A 19,894-nucleotide genomic window follows, 5' to 3' on the forward strand; every position below is an offset into this window, starting at 1 on the left:
CAGACTGTGCCAAGACTGTCTCCGGCTGGTGGCAAAGCAACGGCGTCCAAAGCCATGGACATCTTCAACACAGTTTCCCTACAGTCAAGAAAGGAGGCCTTCTCTGGGCCTGGCTCCTCGATGGCACCAGAGAAGAAGGGGCTTTCCTACCCCAGTGAGCAGAGGGTCCTGGGTCTGGGCAGTCAAGCCACGGAGCCACCAGTCACATGAAGGCCACCCCCTCGACTCTGCTGGTGTTCTGTACAGGTCTCCACGTGGGCATTCTGCTGCCTCTGCCACGAGGCTCTCTTGACAGAACTGCTTCACCCAGTGGCCTGTGGCTCCTCCAGGACCGGGATTGGTCTCATAGGTCACTTACTGTTATAACTTAACAAAGGACCCAGTAGAGAGCAAGCACTTGGGAGATATTTTTGAATGAGCAGAAAGGATTCTATCCTCTTTTTGGTGTGAACTACCAAGTAGCCCAGAAAGACATTCCCCAATGATTTCACACCAGGGGTGACTTCCCCACACACTGAAGTGGATAGGGGTCAATGACCTGGGCTTCAGGGCCTAGAGCCCAACTGCCTGGGTGTGAACCGTCACCTTGATGCTAGCAGTGTGACCCCTTGCAAGCTACAGAGTCCTTCTGAGCCTATTTCCTTATCTGTAAAATGGGGCTGAGGATAAAGACAACCCAAGGTTAAATGGTGAATATATGCAAAACTGTTTTTACATCTAGGTAAATGCAAAGGTTAGCATACTCATTTTGCATTGCAACTGGCCTGCCTTGCCCCTAGGTAAGTAGTTGCTTAATAAATGTTAAGGAAGTAAGAGCTAGTGCATCAATCAAGACCTTGAGACAGGAACAGGAAGGCATCCTTGACCATCATCCCCTTTGTCCATAGGTGGTTCTACTGAATAGGTCTAATGGGATTCATTAAGGGCTCTAACAACCCCTAAACACTGTAATTAGCATGCCTTCTTGGGGAACTCTATTCACTGGCCTTCTCCTCTGTAGCCTGCTAGGCCCCTCTTAAAGTTTGGGGTACCTCTTGTCCTCTACCCCATCCTACTCAAGATTTATGAAATGTTCTCCTTTCAGCTCCTTACTTGGCTTCTCAAGGTAACAGCTCTCTAGTTTAACAAGCTGCTAAGAGGTTCTGGTCTGCTCATGAGGCTTTCCTCATCAACTTCTGAATAATAGTCCTTTCTTTTAGCCAAGGTCTCCTGGGGACATGCTATCAAAGCCCCTGAAAATTTACTCTAAAGGGAAGAATCATATACTTTCGGGAAGAAATGCTTTGGAGAAAAAAAAAAAAAAGACATTTCAAAAGTCTGATCCTGTGGGCAGTAACCCATCCTGGTTACCCCAGCCCCCTTAACCAGGTTACCCAGGTGGCCACCCTGCTTTCCACCAGCGTGAGTGAGGCTGCCCTCTACCATTCAGCCCTGCAGTGAAGAGATAGTCTATAAACCATGAGTCTGAATATTCATAGTATAGGTTGTGATGTAACTTCTGTGTTTGAGAGAGCTAGGTAATAGACCATACTTAAGGGATGCAAACAGTTCTCTTCTGGAGATGCAATTTCTTCTCATTATTAAAAACAAAAGTGGGGGGGGCCACTTGGGTGGCTCAAGGAGTTGGGCGTCTGCCTTCAGCTCAGGTCATGATCTCAGGATCCTGGGATCGAGTCCTCCGTCAGCCTCCTTGCTCAGTGGGGAGTCTGCTTCTCCCTCTGCCTCTGCCCCTCCCCCTGCCTGTGCACCCTTTCTCTCTCTGACAAATAAATAAAATCTTAAAAAAAAAAAAACCAATAATGGGAAAATTGTTCTTTTTTGAAACCATTTTTTTTTTCTCTATGTTTGGGCAGTAGAAGCCAGTCCTCTTCCAGGAGTTTTAACAGTGAAATAGGCAATTCTGGACAAGAAGCCCTTCTAAAATTAAACTAGTGATGTTACACAGAAAGCTGTAGAAGTAATAGGAAAGAGGATCTTGATATCAGATTTTCAATCAGGTTTACAAGGTCTAAAAGCCTGAATGAGAACCCCTTGGACCTGGGGGAGGACTTGATGAAGCAAGCTTCTGGAAGTATCCACCAACGTTCCTGATTAACATATCATAGGCATCTGGGAAGAGACTCAAGGATTGGTTTTCCAGTTTCTCAACTTGCTGGCTTTGATTTTTGTCTGCTTGAATATTAGCAGAAACTCCTAAAGATAAACAAATAAGTAGTTTTACTGCAACTCAGAGCTTCTGAATCCAAAACTTGATTCCTGGTTTAGTTAAGAAGTTTAAAAAGGTGAAGTGAGGTTTAAGTGACTGTCCTTGAGCACCTACTATGTACCAATGCTGTCTAGCAGTGTACATAATGTCTGTCATTGCTAGTCCTCACAACAAGGAGTAGAGTTAGGCAGGTACCACTTGTAAGGACCTATTTTGAAACTGTCTCTGCTCCCCTTCCCCCAGGGGATTTACTTGGAAACTGGCTTCAGGTAACAAAGCCCAGATACAAGGGTGGGGTCAGGCCAGGTGGAGACATCAATCAGTGGGGGGGATTCATACTGTCTCCCTGGTTACCAAGGAGTGTGGGCCCCGCCCTTTGGGAGCCTTTTGGGCGCCAATCCCAACCAAGGTGTATTAGGCTGGTTCAAATGTCTACTAGGGTAAATTGTAACTCAATTGGTCACCTAGCATCACTGTGGAGCTTCCTGTGTGTGTTACAATCTCATTGGCCCCCTGTGCGTGGCCAGGCCCGACCGCATGGCCTTTGCCCTAAAAAGCTAGTCTGTGAAGCAGAGAAGGGCTGCCCTCTTTTGTAAGAGGGTGCGGCCCTGAACGTTCGGTTAGATTCTTGATGCTTGGCGCGAAATAAAGCTTTGCTTTACCTTCGCTTTGTATCAGTCTCGCTCCTTTAATCACGGACCCATTATTGGGGCATAACACCACTGATGTGGGAAACAGAAGCAGAAGAAAAAATTATTAAATTTTCCTACCTGCTGATAAGCTGTTGAAACAGGCAGAGTGACATTCCTCTAGAACTCTCCACCTTAAGGCTTCGCTAAGGGCAAAGGGCAATCCTAGCCTGACTGACTCCTACCCCCACCAGGATCCTGTATCTCTAAACCCTCTAAGATAGTGTTGACAATCATTGCCAAGCCTAGGGCCCACTGATACACATCTAAAGGGTCTCACAACAAAGGTTTTACTACTGGTAATGAATAACCTTTTTCCCAACAATAGCTAGCTCCTCAAGGTCCTGGAAAACTTGCTTCCAAAATTCCTTAGAGACTTACACCATCCCTGACCCTTTCCCTCCCAACTTAGGAACACATAATAGACTATTCCTCACAGCCCTAGGGCAGCAGCTTTTTGGGCCAACTGGTCCTGTCCCCGTGCTTTAATAAACCACCATTTTGCATCAAAGATGTCTCAAGAATTCTTTCTTGGTCATCGGTTCTGGCCCTCACCCTACCGAACCTCACTAATATTCTAAAACTTCATCACGATTACCCCCATTTTACAGTTAGGAACACTGAGGCTCGAAGTGATTCCTGACTCAAACGACTAGTGGGTTTTGGAGGCTTGATCAACAAGCCCTGCTCTTGCAGGTAAAAGAGTCGAAACTATTAGTATCATATGCTCTTGTTTTCATTTAACAATGTATGTTTATACACAAGTAGAAAAAAAAAGCCTAGATGCATATAAAGCTAGAATGTTCTCAGTGTTTATATTTAAGTGGTAGGATTCTAGCCTTCTTTATAACATGAGCTTTGCTAATTTGTCAACAAGGAACATGCACAGTTTGAGAAGAAGAAAAATGAAACAACAAAACCCTAGCTCTTTCCTTGAGCAACAAAATTTAAGCTGGACCCTTAGAGATTTTTGGCCCAATTCAGAGATAATATTTTTTTTAAATTTTTTTAAAAAAAGATTTGTGTTTATTGATTTGACAGAGGTCACAAGTAGGCAGAGAGGCAGGCGGCGGGGTGGGGGGTAGAGAGGATTGGGGGGAGAAGCAGGTTCCCCAGTGAGCAGAAAGCCCAATGTAGGTCTGGATCCCAGGACTCTGGGATCATGACCTGAGCCGAAGGTAGAGGCTTTAACCCATTGAGCCACCCAGGAGCCCCCAGAGATAATATTGATCTGAGGCTTTGTTTTGAAGCAATAATTTCAGAAGAAAGGTGTGCTTCATTTCGTTCTGAAAGTCTGGAGCAGAGACGCCTGGCTGGCTCAGTAAATTAAGTGACCTCCCCTTGCTTGTGAACACTCTCTCTCTCTCTCTCTCTCTCTCGCCCTCACTCTCGCTCTCGCTCTCGCTCTCTCTCAAATAAATAAATAAAGTCTTAAAAAGAAAAAAAAGAAAATCTGGGGTAGGTATTTTTTCTAAAAAAAAAAATCAATGGTTTGTGGCTTTTACAATTTCAAATGAGCACCCATGAGCCAGGTATTGTGCTAGGCTTTTTTTTTTTTTTTAAATTAACATATAATGTATTATTTGCCCCAGGAATACAGGTCTGTGAATCATCAGTCTTACACAATGCCCAGGCTTTAAAGATAGTTTCAGTGTGTCGGGGGATGGGGAGAAGAGGGAGGTTTGAGATGTTGGGTGGCAAACAAAAGAGAATAATGTGCTTCAAAGATGCCTGGTTTTGTGCTCCAGACAAAGATAAACATAGGACACCTGGGTGGCAGAGTCTGTCAAGTGTTCAACTCTCAGTTTCTGCTTGGGTCATGATCTCAGGGTTCTGAGACAGAGCCCCGCGTAGGGCTCTGTGCTGAGCGTGGTCTGCTTCAGATTCTCTCTCTCCTTCTCCCACTGTCCCTCCCGCTCATGCTCTCTCTCTCTCTCTCAAAACTAGATAATTTCTTTTTTAAAGATGAACATAACTTACTACAGTTCTGATGAAACCACGAGACACCAACTAATCTAATCCCCTTGTTTTATACACAGGAAAATTGAGACCCCCAAAGGGGGGGGTGCAAAAAAAACTTCCCTGGAACCACACAGCAAGTCAGTGGTCAAATTGGGATCAAAACACCTTGTCCCCTGATCATGAGGTCATCAGGTTTGCGACAGCAGCGAGCCCAACACTGGACAGCAGGTGCACTTGGGCTTTTGTGGAAAACATAGGATCATGCCAAGCTCTGGACAAGGGCAAGAGGAAAGGCCTGTAATCAGAAGATCAGCTCAGCCAGTCACTGCATCTTGGAAACCTAAATGTCCCAGCTGATGAAGGGGAATGAACACTACCACTGTCATAAGACTGATGAGGTGAGGGACAGGCCAGCACCACAGCAAACACGCCAGCTCTCAGTGCGTGTCTCTTTCCCCTTCTTGACCAGGAACCAGCTTAGATCCTTTAGGAGTGTAGTGAGTACGAACCTTTAATAAATAAAGTGTAATAAATATATGAATAAATAAATAATATATAGTAAGAGCAAACTCCTACTAAATGAAAAACAGAAACAAGTTGCAAACTAACCACATAGCAAGTGAGCCTAAACCATATGCATGTAGTGATAACAAACTAACCTCGTAGTATAGCAAGTAAGCCTAGACCATATGCGTGTAGTGATAACAAACTAGCCTCGTAGCAAATACCACATAGCAAGTAAGCCTAAACCATATGTGTGCAGTGATAAGATTAGCGTGGAGCAAAAAGTTGTAAACATTTTTTTTTACTTATACGAAATATCGTAAAGACCAAAAAATGTTTTTGACGTGTGTGTGTGTCTGATGTGCAAGCATGAGAAAAATAAGTGATGTAATGTGTTTTCGAAGGAGACTTAGCACAGTATATAAGGAGGCATCGGGTTGGACTGAGGTGAAGCGAGTTCCCTGTCGGGAGGACATCATCGCCGGTGTTACCGATGCCCCGACAGTTTCGTTGCCGACCACTCGCTGGCTCTCAGTCTCAACTTCTGCGGTGACCTCTCTGTCTAGATTGTGAGGCGACGTCTCCTTCTCCGTGACAATTTCAGCGGACCGTGACCGGACCACGATAGTGGTGCGGACCTCGTCCCAATAAAGATCAAGTGAGTTACATCATATCCACCTCTCTATCTCTTCTTTACACATTGCGACCTCCTGGCGGGACGCAGGGGTTTTGCTCGCGCCAAGGAGCAAAATAAACTAGATTCTAGAGACTACGTTCTGAGAAAGAAGAGGGCCCATGACCTGAAAGTTGGTGGGTTTACCCTGTGGAGTAGCCCCGGCAGTGTGGGTAGCATGGGCTTCCCATGCCGCCATGTCCCTCATCCTCTCCACACCGACATGTGGGACCAGGTCATTCTTTCTCCTGGAACTGTCCTTGATGGTTAGCAGCAACGCTGGACTCTAGGCACCAGGAGCCAGTAGCAGCATCATCCCCCGGGGCTTGTGACAAATACGAATGTCTCCAGACTTTGCCAAGTGTCCCCTGGTGGGGAAGGGTAGGCAGCTGGAGCTGCCATTGGTGGAGAATCACTGGGCTACACAAAGAACAAGTGGGCACGGGCAGAAGAGCCTTCCCTTATCTAGGAGATGGGACAAAACCACATGCTCAATGCAGAATGGAGTTGAAAACCATCTATTTTAGGAGAAATAAGTATGACTGTGAGCCTCCTTGCTAAGCAGGTAGGTTTCTCTAATAGCCTATGGAGGGTCTGTCCTATATATAGGTTGAGGTTTATTAAGACATGTGAATTCTTCATTAATGCATTCATCTGATGCGTATGCACCACACACTTCCTTTTCATCATATTCCCCCCTATAATCTAGTTGGGGGTCTCCTGCTGTGATGCCCTGGATGGTTTCCTCAGCCAGAAGCACCTGCCCCCCCACAATGCCCACATACTTGGTCCTCCGTAGTGGTGTGTACTTTCCCCCTGTGCTGTCTCATCATACCACAGCAGCCTAGACTCCAGGCCATCCGCTGACCCATCCACCCATCCAAACATTTAGTAAGCACCCCGTGTGCCAAGCACCGGGTGCTAAGCGTATGGCTACCTCCTACGATAAGCATCCTATACCTTCTGAAGGGAAGCAGTACGGCAAGGATTCAAAAAAAAAAAAAAGTTTTAAAGCTAGGAGGAAATTTCAGTCTTGATAAATGTACTTAGAACACCGCAATCAAAAAAATCTGTAAATGAATTATTCTAACTATATCCATGGGTTTTACGCTCTTTTGGCTTCATGTAGTCTTTGTCTCGAATGACACATCCCTTACAGGGATGAGGACGGGATCGTGTTTGCGGCATTGCAGCTTCTAGGGTCTTCTCCCTGCTCAGGTTAAGTGCTGAGGAGGCATGGAGAGAGCCAGGGATTTTTAAAAATGCAGTTTGGGGCTTGAGATGTTTTGATAAATGTGGGTTGCTGTGGACACAGAGGCAGATGGTTGACTCCAGGGGCTGCATGATGCCCGAAGGCGTGGAAAGCCTCCCAGGAGAGGACACCTTCCCAAGAGAGGTCACATAGGAGTTGACACTTGTGGAAGGAGGATCCTTAGCAGACTGACCTGAGTTAGTGGGGAGAAGGAGGGCATTTCACCCAGAGGAGGTTGTAAGTGAAGGCGTGGGAATCAGGAGGTATAGGAGATGTTAGGAGGTTAGAGGCAAGAGCAGGGGGGCCAGAACACAGAGAGACCCTTCCAGGCCGTACATCCGAGCATAGACGTCTGTCCCACAGGCAGTGACATTTCCCACCTCACCCAGGTAGGCCCTTCTCCAGGCTGGTGTTCAGTGAACATGGGCTGAGCTAGCAGAGGAATGACTTTGGCCCCGCAGAAGGCTGAGTGTGTCCTTAGCCCGACCATGTGTGGATGTGCATGTGTGTGCATCCGGGGTTTACAGAGGATGTCAAGTACAGGGGCTAGAGCCTCAGCACAGCCACTGAACACGGCTGGGCCCCCAGGCCACACTTTAGTCTTCCTGTGTCCCAGTGACCTCTGGGCAGCCCCTTCCTCCTTAGCTCACCTCACCCCATTAGGTGAAAGTGCTCGCTCCTTGAACGGAGGCACTCTCCTTCCTGCTGCCCTCCTGTTCTCTAAAACTGAAGATGGAAACAGCTCCTTCTCTAAGGAAAGCAGAAACACCAGGAGGGCGCTCCCTCGGAAGCCTTTCTCTCTGCCTTCAATTTAATTCCAGACCACAGCTCACCCTCTCCTCTCTGCAACCAGCTCTCTGTCTCAGGCTCCGGCCTCGCTCCTCCTCAGCACCCCAAACCAGTCTCACTCCACCCCTTCATGTGTTGCTTAATTTATGTGTCACTTTTCAACACTGAGACTGCTTGTCAGTCTTCTTTTCCTAAATAGGTTGAAGCGGCTCCTGGGAATGGTCCAATACCTTTCACCTTTTCAAATGTCTCACAGTCCTCTGTTGCTTCCACAATACATCTGCATGGGTTCGAATCCATTTCTCTGGGTTGATTTCTCAGGTAAAGCTGTTTGGCTGTTTCATGCTATTATATTATAAGCGATCACCAATCTTCCTATAGAAGTATTGCACATTTTACATCAATATGACCAAACATTTCCCACACTAATAAAATGAAAACAGTGCTTCTTGCTTTTCTGAACAAAGGACTACTATCAATGGCTACTAGTCCCTGGCTTTCTCAGACACTGGCTTCTTTAAACTTCTGATGGCCACTGAGATGTCTGAGAGGGGACTAATGGGGAAGCCTCTGAGTCCCAACACAGAGGCAGAATTCATAAGACGTCTGTTCTTCTTCTATGGTTCTCCTTCTACAGAAAAGGACCTTCTACTCAATCGCTGGATTTGAGTTAGCTGGAACAGTATTTATGTTTGCAAATGAGGGCCCGGATAAGTATAATATTGACTTTGGACACTTACAACCGGAGAATCCAAGGGGAGGACACTGAAATGTTTTGTACAGCAATGTTACTAATCACCATGTTTGAAGGTTCATTACTGACACCAGCAGCCAAAGCATTTTCATGCAAAAACACATACCTGGCTGGACAGATCAATAATTGGTAAACAAAATGTGGGGAACATGGACTTACATATTTTTGAACTCTGTGAAATTTACCAAAGCATACTTGGCCGCTACAGCGGGGATAGAGATAGGTTCCCCGACCTTGGGAAGGCAATTTGGCCAGCCTGAAATGGTCCATACCCTTTCACCTTCTCGCTTTATTTCTAAGATCAGCACCCACAAAAAGTCATATTCACAGGGAAGAAAAATCCTAAAAATATAATGCACTATTGGTGTTTGCTCCAATTCTATTTATGGGAACCAACACACACACACACAAACACACACACACACACACACACACCTTCCTACAGAACCTCAAACAATCAGGGAACATCATCAATGGGATTTTATTCAGTTATTAACATTTACAAAACAAATTCATTAGGACTTAAAAAACAGTTTGCTATGCAATTTTAACTGAAAATAGATTATAGAATTTTGCTGTGTAAAAATTCACCCTAAAAGACTATTAATTTAATAAGGGTGACAGAATTATGGTGTTTTCCCATAATGTTTCACATTTTCTGTTACACCCAAACATACTGCCTTACTTCTGGTAAATAATTTTGAAAGAATATTTAGTAGAGCTCGTATGACCATGGAGAGTGTTTATGTTTAATATTAAGTAAAACGTTATGTAGAGAATAAACGTTATCCGTGATCTCAGATACGTAAAAAATAAAGAAGGAGTGTGTGTATTGGGGGCAACTGTAAGAACAAGAATAGATACGTATCTTCAAAATATATAAAATAAATAAAGGAAATAACAAATATTTACAAAGCTCCTCCTCTTTGAAGAGTTTGTAGTTTTGTAGTAGTTTGTAGTATCCTGGCAGATAAACAAGACCTTTAAAGAGCATTCAGAGAACACATTCTGTTACTGTCCCTTTAAAAGTTGATCCCTGGGCGCCTGGGTGGCTCAGTGGGTTAAGCCGCTGCCTTCGGCTCAGGTCATGATCTCAGGGTCCTGGGATCGAGTCCCGCATCAGGCTCTCTGCTCAGCAGGGAGCCTGCTTCCTCCTCTCTCTCTGCCTGCCTCTCTGCCTACTTGTAATCTCTCTCTGTCAAATAAATAAATAAATCTTAAAAAAATAAAAAATAATAAAAATAAAAGTTGATCCCTTCTGGGGGCACCTGGCTGGCTACAGTCAGTAGAGCTCCTGACTCTTGATCTCAGGGTCATCAGTTCAAGCCCCACATTGGGGGTAGAGATGACTTTATATAAAAGTTGATACTGTCTTTTCTTCTGTGTACTAATGTCTATCCCTCAAGCCTCAGTTTCCTACTAGCTCTTCGAATCTCAGCCGAGATCTCTATATAATACCATGACCTCCGCTAACCCTGTTCCTGTCACTAGTAAATTCTCATCAGGCATCATCCCCCACCCCCAACTTTTTTTTTTTTTTTTAAGAATTCATTTATTTGACAGACAGAGAGTGAGAAAAGGAGAGAGAGCACAAGCAAGGGGAGCGGCCGAGGGAGAGGGGGAAGCAGGCCCCCTGCTCAGCAGGGTAAACGATGTGGGGTTCGATCCTAGAACCCCAAGATCATGACCTGAGCTGAAGGCAGAGGCTTAACCCACTGAGCCACCCAGGCGCCCCATGGCATCATTTCCCTCTTTGAAACAAAAGACAAACCAAAATAGTAGGCAAAATGTCCACTCTTGAATCCAGAATTTCTGTCAAGAGCTGATGAGTAAATCCGTGTCAATCCCAATCCTGGCAGGAGATGAGGGTCTGTGCTTACTTCTCCTGTTCTTGGTAAAGAGAAAAGAAACGGCTCTTTCATATGCACCAGGACGCTGTTCCTCAAATTCTTGTGGATGAACTTTTGGAACCGGAGTATATGGCTGGTGGAACAATGACACTCCCCCCCTCCCCAAATTTCCACATCTTAATTCCCAGAACATTACACAGCAAAGAGGAATCAAGGTTACAGATGGAATTAAGGTAGGTAATCAGCTGACTGATTGCAGCTGATTACTGAAATCAGTCAGCTGATTTAGATTGAAAATGGATTATCCTGGACCATCCAGGTGGGCCCAATGTCATAGAGGGTCTTTAAAAGTGGAAGAGGGTGGCCTCCTGTGATGCAAGAGGGGCGCCATCTTGCATGGTCCTCGGGTGCAAGGCCAAACTAATGATCAAGAGCCTGGGGTAGAGCACAGTGGACATTCTAGTCCCCAGCAGTTTGCCCAGGTTCTCTGAGTGCCTCTGTGGAGCCCTGCGATGCACAGGCAAGGTGGCCACTGCCCTGGGTGTGGAAGTGCCTGACAAGAGGAAGAGCCCAATCCCAGGGATGCTCCCGGCCTGTGGCTCCTTCATCCCATCAGCACGCACCTGTGCCTGGGTGAGGTGGTCAGAGACCATCAGGGAGGGGAAAAGGGAGTGGGGGTTAGATCCAATGGAAGAACTGGTTGGATTGGACCTTCTGGAGCTTTGCTAGCTGTTGTCACCGTCACCATTATTAAAACTACTCAGAGTACAAATTCACAGCATAACTGGTGGTAGGCACTTAGTTCTTCCATGGTATTTGGAGAGCTAACACCTCTTAACCCTGACACATATGGACAGGTCAGGTCCCTGGCCATACAGTGGAACATTTCTCAGGTCCACCACCCCCTGCCATCTCATGCTGCTGGCAGCTGGCAGGCTGAGACCAGGGGTGCTACGAGACATCCTACAGTGCAGTGCATAAGATAGACCCCACAACATAAACGTCTGGCCCAAAAGGTCATTAATGCTGAGGTTCAGGAACCCTGTCTAAAGGGAGACTGGGGAGACTATATCTTTTTTTAATAAGGAAGAAATATTTATTTCATTCTGAAACCAGCATTAGGGAGACGGATGCCTGGTCAGGACAAGGAAGAACTTCTTATTTTATTTTTTGTTTTTTAATTTTTAAAAAAGATTTTATTTATTTATTTGACACAGAGAGAGAGAGTGTGAGAGAAGGAATACAAGCAGGGGCAGAAGGAGAAGCAAGCTTCCTGCCGAGCAAGGAGCCCTGTACGGGAGCTCCATCCCAGGACCCTGGGATCATGAGCTGAGCTGAAGGCAGACGCTTAATGACTGAGCCACCCAGGCGCCCCAAAGAAGAACTTTCTAATAATCAGGCTGTTGTGAGGTAGACCTCTGTGGGGAGAGTGCTCTGTCACAAGAAGGGTTTCAAGCACCACTAGAAGTTCTTGCCTCATCCTTGCTAAAATCGCAACTCAGAAAGAGAAGAGAGAGTACCTGCTCTATTCATAATGTGTTCTCCCTCCCATATTAGCTAAGAAAATCAAAACTTCACCTGGACATTATCTCAAATGTCCAACTTCCCCAGAGACTTCTGCAAAAGTGTGTGAAGCCTCTTACCTCAGGCACAGTTGATACAACTCTTGTGTAATCATTTCACAACCTAAGAAAAGACATAGGGTTCAAAAAGCAGAGTAAGAAGCAGTTCCCTATTGTGACATTAACTGAATGAAAGAGACACTGATAAGCCGAAATCCTCAACAGCTGCAAATAAAATAAAATTAATCGATTCTACTCCCATTTTGGAAATGGAAACTCATCTGCAACCAGTTTCCCAACATTCGGTGTCCTCGATAGCTTTAAGGCCGTAAATGTTCAAAGTTCCCCAAGACCACAGGGCAGTTTGCTGACTGACATCCTGGTAGGCAAGCCGTACCTTTCACATCAGGGAAACCACCTCTCTCTGAACTCTCTGAATTGTAAGGGCTTTCACAACTGGAAGTTTCTTTAAAAGGACAACCACTGAACAATAACCAGACTGATGAGGGAACAAGACAACAGGGCCATATGAGGAGCTGCTCAAGGAACCAGGGGTCTTGGCTCTGGGAAGCCCCAGATGGCACATAAGAGCTCCAGTTCTACAGAAAAAGGGCACGAATGGGAACCCAGAGCACAGGACCCTGTAGCAGGAGCTTTTCGACATTATGCTCTTCTAGCAGAGGCGCAATTGAAAAGGTCTGGGGACTCCCAGCAAGGATCCTGAAAAAGGGATTCCTGCAATGGATGAGGGTAGAAGCGGGATGGATGGGCAGGACTAGTTAGCCTTAAACCTGAACTTTCAGATCCGAAGCCTGTGAGGGCCAGCCAGGTAACTCAAATAAGCTAAACAGGACATGAGTAACAGACAAAACAGTGGTGGGAACTGTGGCAAAGGAGACCATCCAGAGAGGAACACCGCCATGCTGTTCTAGCAGGTGTTACCATGTTCCCTCTCTCTGCCTGCCTCTCTGCCTAGTTGTGATCTGTCTGTCAAATAAATAAATAAAATCTCTAAAAAAAAAAATAAAATCTCCTGATTTTTAAAGGGTAGCAGCTAATTCAATATTTCAAAACATAAATCAAAGAGCATCATTAGGCGCCTCTAGGAGAAACCATAGCCTCTCCCTAAACGATGCCCCGACCACTCCCAATCCTAAGGGTCTATACAGATCCCATAATCCCTGTCATATTTTGTCTGCCATTTGAATCACCAGACGGGCCACTTCAAGCCAAAATCTGATGCTCTGGCCAGTAAATCATTAATGGGGTCTGGCAAGGGAAGGTAACCAGGAGCCCAACGAGTCACCAAGATCCCAGTCCTCCACTGCACACCACGTAAATGAGGAAGGACCTCTATTTTCTTCCACACAGACACATCTCCTCCCCATCAGTGCACGTCAAAATGAGGCAGGAAAGAGAAACAGGGTTGCCTCATTGCAGCAGTTAGTCGTCCTGTCCCTGAGAAGGTCAACCGTACCCTCCAGGGTAAACAACTTCAACACACTTCCCCTGGCCCTCTAAAATTTCATCAGTGATCAACCAGGGAAAGTTCAAGAGTCCCCTGTGAGAGAGAATGCTTCACTAAGGGAAACAGCCCTATTCAACTTTGGTTCACAGCCCTCTCCAGAAATTCTGCTGCCACGTATAGATTTTCAATTATCAACAGATCTTTGCACTCAGATATCTGCACATGGCTGTATCCAGGACAAAGGCAAATGTGCTAACTTTCTTCTAAATTTTTATTACAGTTTATTACAGTTCCCAGACTCATAGTCTTATCTAGGATTCTACCTAATCACACTCTGCTCCCCAGAGTAATCCAGCTAAGACTGTAGCATTATTTCCCTACATTCTAGGGTGGTGTGTTTTGTGGGTAACTCTTATTTAGGATTTTCCAACCTTCTGAGCAGATCAAAATATGTTTTTTGTACAAGAAACATAATTTGTTGGAAAGAATAAACTGAGTCCAAATAATTACGTTTATTATAAAATTATTATAAAATTTCTGAAAATGAAGCACAGGAAATTCAAAGTCACACACCATTAGCAATTAATAGTAATAATGTCTTACGTTACCTTTAAGAGCATAATGACTAGCTTATTTCTTTTTACGAGAGGAGTGGACCAGATGTAGCAATGTCATCGTAGCTAGGTAGATGGGACATGTGCGAGAGACGAATAAAGGCACTTCCTACTCTACCTCCCGAAGCAGCTTCCACCCACCCACTTCTACCACGGTCTGCTGGGTCACCATGATCAACCCAGGGCAGGTCTCCTTATAGCTCTTCTCCTCCTGTGACCCACTCTTCACGCTGCACTCACAGTGACCTCTGAAGCAATCTATCACGTCACGCCTCTGCCTTTAACTTCCCACTGCACTTCAAGTCCAGACGGCGAACCTCGGCCTACGGGGCTCTGCATGACCTGGCCCCCGGCCTTCAACCTCACTCCACCAGCCGCACTGCCCTCCGACTATGCCTGGAACACACTGAGCTTGGTGTCAGGACTGTGTGATTGTGGGTCTCTGCACCAGAATAATCGGTTAGTATTCTGGGGGCTCATCTCAAGGTCATCCCTCAGAAAGATGACACATTAGGGGGCGCCTGGGTGGCTCAGTGGGATAAGCACCTGCCTTCGGCTCAGGTCGTGATCCCTGGAATTGAGCCCCATGCTGGGCTCCCTGATTGGCGCAAAGCCAGCTTCTCCTTCTCCCTCTGCCCTCCTCCCTGCTCTTGCTCTCTCTTTCTGTCTCTCAAATAAATAAATAAAATCTGAAAAAAGAGAGAGAGAAAAGAAAGATAGAGCTCTCTTTAAAACCCAGTCTAAGGGAGCACCTGGGTGGCTCAGCTGGTTAAAGCATCTGGCACTTGAGTTTCGACTCAGGTCATGAACTTGGATTGTGGGACTGAGCCTGTGTCAGACTCCATGGCTCGGTGTGGAGTCTGCTTGTCCCTCTCCCTCTGTTCCTTCCCCTGCTTGCTCTCATGTGCTCTCTCTCTCAAAAAAATAAATAAAATCTAGAAAAAAATAAAACCCAATCTAAGAAGCTGGGGCCTTCCAACTTGTCCATCTCTCTCTCTCTCTCTCTCTCTCTCTCACACACACACACACACACACACATCACAGTACTCTACCATGGCTGTTTCCTTTTCTCCAAAACATCTAGTAATATCTAAATTTGCCTTGCTCGTCCCTCGATTCTAGAACAGGGAATCCATAAGGACAGAGACCATATCGGTCTTATTCACTGTACTGTATACAGTGCCATGCACATAGTAGGTGCTCAGTAAGTATCTCTTGAAGTCAATGAAGGAATGAACAAAACTATCCCATGTAATCCAATCAATATTGATTCTTAATAGCAGGCTTTTTCTTTCTCAACTGCTAAGTTAGTTTTTTTTTCTTTTTTAAACTACGAGCCTATATATATTAGACTGTTTCTATTAGTGTGTTCTGAGTCATACCTGCAAAATAGAGCAAGTGACAGTGAAGGTACATAACAGGTGCCTGGCTTCATAGAAAGAGTCAGTAAAATCTGCTGCCCATTCCTTCAAAATAGTGATTCCTTAGAATTCTGGGACAATGCGATTTTACAACTTGATGTTCCCCTTTAGGGGCTCTTCACTCAATACTTTCTCTTCAATGCTTCACTTTCATGGAAATTTCTCAGTGTCTCAAGAGGACACTCTAGCCAATTATCTGATGAGGCTTCAGAGGAACCAAGGTATACATAACCTGATGATCACCTTCATTTCCAGGAAATACCCATTTTCTGGGGTGTCACTGAACGGAACACAGATTCCTAAACTCCAGCTGACATTCCTGAGGGACCCCACTCCTGCAGTTTCCTTACTGCTCTGTGATGAGAGTCTCAAACAGGATGATAATGTGTATTAGCCTGGAAACCTCACTGGGTGGAGAATGCATAACCCTCACTACTGACCATTCAAAGGGCACAGACATCCATTGCAGAGGAAATGAGGAAACAACTGCCAGGGAGGGGTCTGTTTTCAGGAAAGCTTTTGGGTGCTGGGCATGCCCTCATCACACCTCAGAAGGGATTTCCCAACCGTAAAATGAGTGACTGAACCAGATTAATATCCCTCACATCTCCCTGGTGTCAGCCTTGAGCACAGAGGGCCCAGTTCCGCCAAGAGCATCACCATGCCTCCACAGCAGCAACTCCTGTGCGAATGTCTGGGGAAGGGAAGGAACACTCAGGGTCCATGTGCAATGTGTGCAAGCTGGAAAATGCCAAGGGGGTGGGATCTCTCACCAGCTTCTAGGAGACCACCAGAATTCCCTCTGTGAGGAGATCCGCTGGGGTGCCAGCAGTTCACCCGGGCCTTGTGGTGGCCCATACTTAATGCCCGGATCCCTGAGTGGCATGGGAGCCCACGATTTTGTCCTGAGCCTTGTGCGACTGTCAACTCTTTATGGAATACACTTCCCAGGTCCTACTTAACATACCTGAGCTCCCAGCTCAGGGTTCTCACTTGGGTCAAAGGTAATTTGCACAAGACTTATTTGTTCACACAAAGCTCTCCTAAACCTGAGCTTGGGTGTCCTTCAAAAACAAACAAACAAACAAACAACAACAACAACAAAACAACAACAAAACCCTGCAAGCTCCCTTTTCTGATTCCCACCCACGTCTGGTCTGCGTGGTCCTTCCTCATCACCTCTGCAGTAACCCCAAGAACCACAGGCCTGAATGCAAGCCTACCCTTTTAGTTTGAGGAGCTAGAAACTTCTACCACAAACTCCCGAGTGTGATGGGGGAAGACAAGGTTCTCTGCTGCCTGATCTGTCTGTCTTTCTGTAAGCAAGCTTCCCCTTTACTCCGGATAAGCCGCGGATGGGGAGCTCTAGGATGTGCCGCGCAGGCGAGCACAACAGAGGGAGTGCACTGTTTTTCTAATTCTATTCCTAAAACAGCGGCTCAGAACTGGGCTCCGGAAAATGCAAGGCTCCGCAGAGAGGTGTTCCTTGTTTTGTCCCAGCGGAGATCTAGAGATAAGAAATCTCCGTGTGTTCCCTGTTCCCCTGACCTGATTCCCTCTCCGTACCGAATTCTTACGTTGTCTCCCCAGGCCTTCCCAAGGTTGCCGCCTCGGGAAAATATGTTAAAAGAACTGGGTTCGAATTCCGTCACCCTCCCCGCAAAGATCCCAGCGCTGTCGCGAAGGGGCAGGGGAAGCGAGTCGGACCCCTGCCCCTGGCAGGAGGTGGTACGGTTCCCGTCCTCTCCAGCTCCCCACGCCCGTGGCCGTGGCCGTGGCCGCTCCGGGATCGCCGTCCTCCCGCGCCGCGCAGCCCCAGCCCGAGCCCAGCGCGCCCCGCACCTCCGCGGCCTCCCGCCTGGCCCCGCGCTGCCTCCTCACCCGGGTGAGCTGCTTGCCGGAACCAGGGCCCCCCCACCGGAGCGTGCAGACCCCGACTGCAGATCGCCGCCAGCGCTGCGGGCCTCTGCCAGCCGCAGTCCCCGCGGGCGCGCGGCGGGTGGGTGGGCAGCGCGTCTGCTGGGCGCTCCAAGTCCGCCCCGGCGCGGCGGGAGGAGGGACGGGGAGGAGCGTGTGGCCGCCGGCCTCCGCAGGCACAGGCACTCGGGCGCCGGCTCGCTCAGGCGCAGCCAGCACCCTCCCCCGCGGTGGTCTTGCAACCCGCATCCACCTAGGGGTGGACCTCAACGTGCTTGAGGCGGTTGCGGTGCCTCCCGATTTCTCTTCTCAGACTCCTTTCGGATCAGATCTGCTCCCTGCTTTCCTCGGCATCAAGCCACCCTGGTCTGTCCTACCAACTTTCCAGTGACTCCGCTTCCCCGTGTAATCTGAAATACCGTGTCCAGTCCCCAGTTCCGTGCCCGGTGCGTTACATCCCGACTCAGAAATGCGTGCGCTGGGCCCGGGGCTGGAAGGCTGGAGGGCTGTGTCCGTTTCATTTCTGCGTGGAGGGGCTGGGGAGGACGATCAGAAGGACATTATGACGGGAAAGGCGGAAAGAAGGGGCAATCTCGTAACTCAGTTTAATCCAGTTCCTTGGGGTTTAACTGAAACTCCCTCCTTCGTTTTCCAACGCTTTCTCTTCGATCCACTTTCTCATTAAAATGTATTCATTTAAAGCTTCATATAGAGACTCCAGGAAAATAGTTGGAAATTCATGGACAGCCTTAGGACAGTTCGGTATTTTATTAAATAGTGATTTTGGGGTTTTGGTGAGGTGACGTACCTGCAGATGAAATTTATTTTACTTTTATTCCGAGGACTCTGTGGTAACAGTGCACGGATTAGAGCTCATTTCTTGCACTTAGTGGCATAACTTGCACCATTTTTTTTTGTTTTTGTTTTTTGTTTTTTTAATCCTTTCTGCTTCTCAGTTTCCTCATGAGTAAAATGGAGGTAATCAAAATACAACAGTCAGAGGCTGAAATGCTAGGACAGAGCGGGCACCTGGGGAAACATTCATTCAGGCTGTTATCTTACTATCAGTGTCTTTAAAGAAGCAGTGACTTATTTTAAATAACCTAACCATAGAGGAAAATTTAAATAAAACTGCATCAGCTTAATGACATTTCCCTGTACTTCCTGTGATATTAATGTGTTATGAATATAAATGTAAAAGGGTACATTTGCCCTACTTAAGAGATCTCTAAGGACCTCCTCTTTTTGACCTTAGACCAAATGAAGAAGCTGGAGTCTCAGCATTACACCTATAAAGGTGGTGGGCTTTGGAAGCAGGTCTAGAAGGCAGGTAGGATATATTTTGCTGGTTTCTTTCAATGCCAGCTCTATGCTTTCCCCATCAAAATCAGACCAGATTCTCGATGGAAAGACAATGCTGGCAGTTAGCAGGTTAGTGCCTGGAGAAAATACCCAGATAGGGTTGCCAGATTTAGAAAAACAAAAACAAAAACAAAAAAAAACCAAACAGGATACCCAGTTAAAATTGAATTTCAGATAAACAACAAAAAGCTAAAATATATGTATACATATATCACATATAAATTTTTATATAAATATAAATATATAAATAAATGTAAGTATATTACATTCAATTTTGGGGACATACTTATACTAAAAATCTTTCATTGCTTATCTGAAGTTCAAATTTAATTGGGCATCCTTTTTTTTTTTTAACCTGGCAAACCCAGTCTGGTGAAATTAATAAAGAATGGGGCCTCACATTCCAAAAGAATGGCAAATTTTCAAGGACATACTGATTAAAAAGTGGATCTGATGTGGATTTCATTTTAATATTATGTAGTAAAAGGGAAAGAATTGCATACTTGTTTTTATAAGTTGATTCTTTGTTGAGCTATTTCTTATTTTTTACTCCTGTTTCCATCAACATAGCAGTGCTTATGCACCTCTTCAATATAAGCAAAAGTGATGACTCTCCCCTCAATCAAGATACTGGATTAAATGGTAATAATGTGCTTAGTAGTATTTTCAAATAGTGTTTATTAAGGGCCAACCTTATGTCACTTACTATTTCTGACTGTGACCTGCAGACTAAGAAAATCACAATACAGAGTGCTATCCCATCAGGTAGGCAGAGCACTGTGAAAATTCAGAGGAGTGAGTTGTTAATTATCCTTGGAAAGTGTTGAAGTTGGGGATCCAAGAAAAATGAGGCTCCAACACAGATGAACAG

The 19,894-nt window shown here is 46.1% G+C and overlaps 1 protein-coding gene across 3 annotated transcripts in view; it reads right to left on the minus strand.

The window, feature by feature from the left end:
* The window catches only part of PLA2G7 (phospholipase A2 group VII), a 38,897-nt gene extending 21,141 nt beyond the window's left edge, over nt 1–17,756 (minus strand). For 2 of the 3 annotated variants that reach the window (XM_004739752.3, XM_004739749.3), the window contains exon 1: nt 17,626–17,756. The gene's annotated coding sequence lies outside the window, so the exon portion shown is untranslated. The remainder of the gene's footprint in view (nt 1–17,625) is intronic. The other variant, XM_013061641.2, reaches the window with a different exon arrangement.
* Between the last annotated feature and the right edge of the window lie 2,138 nt (nt 17,757–19,894).

Source organism: Mustela putorius, unplaced genomic scaffold (genome assembly GCF_011764305.1).
Source record: "Mustela putorius furo isolate JIRA1106 unplaced genomic scaffold, ASM1176430v1.1 tig00003983_pilon_pilon_pilon, whole genome shotgun sequence".
In the NCBI taxonomy this organism is placed as follows: Eukaryota; Metazoa; Chordata; class Mammalia; order Carnivora; family Mustelidae; genus Mustela; species Mustela putorius.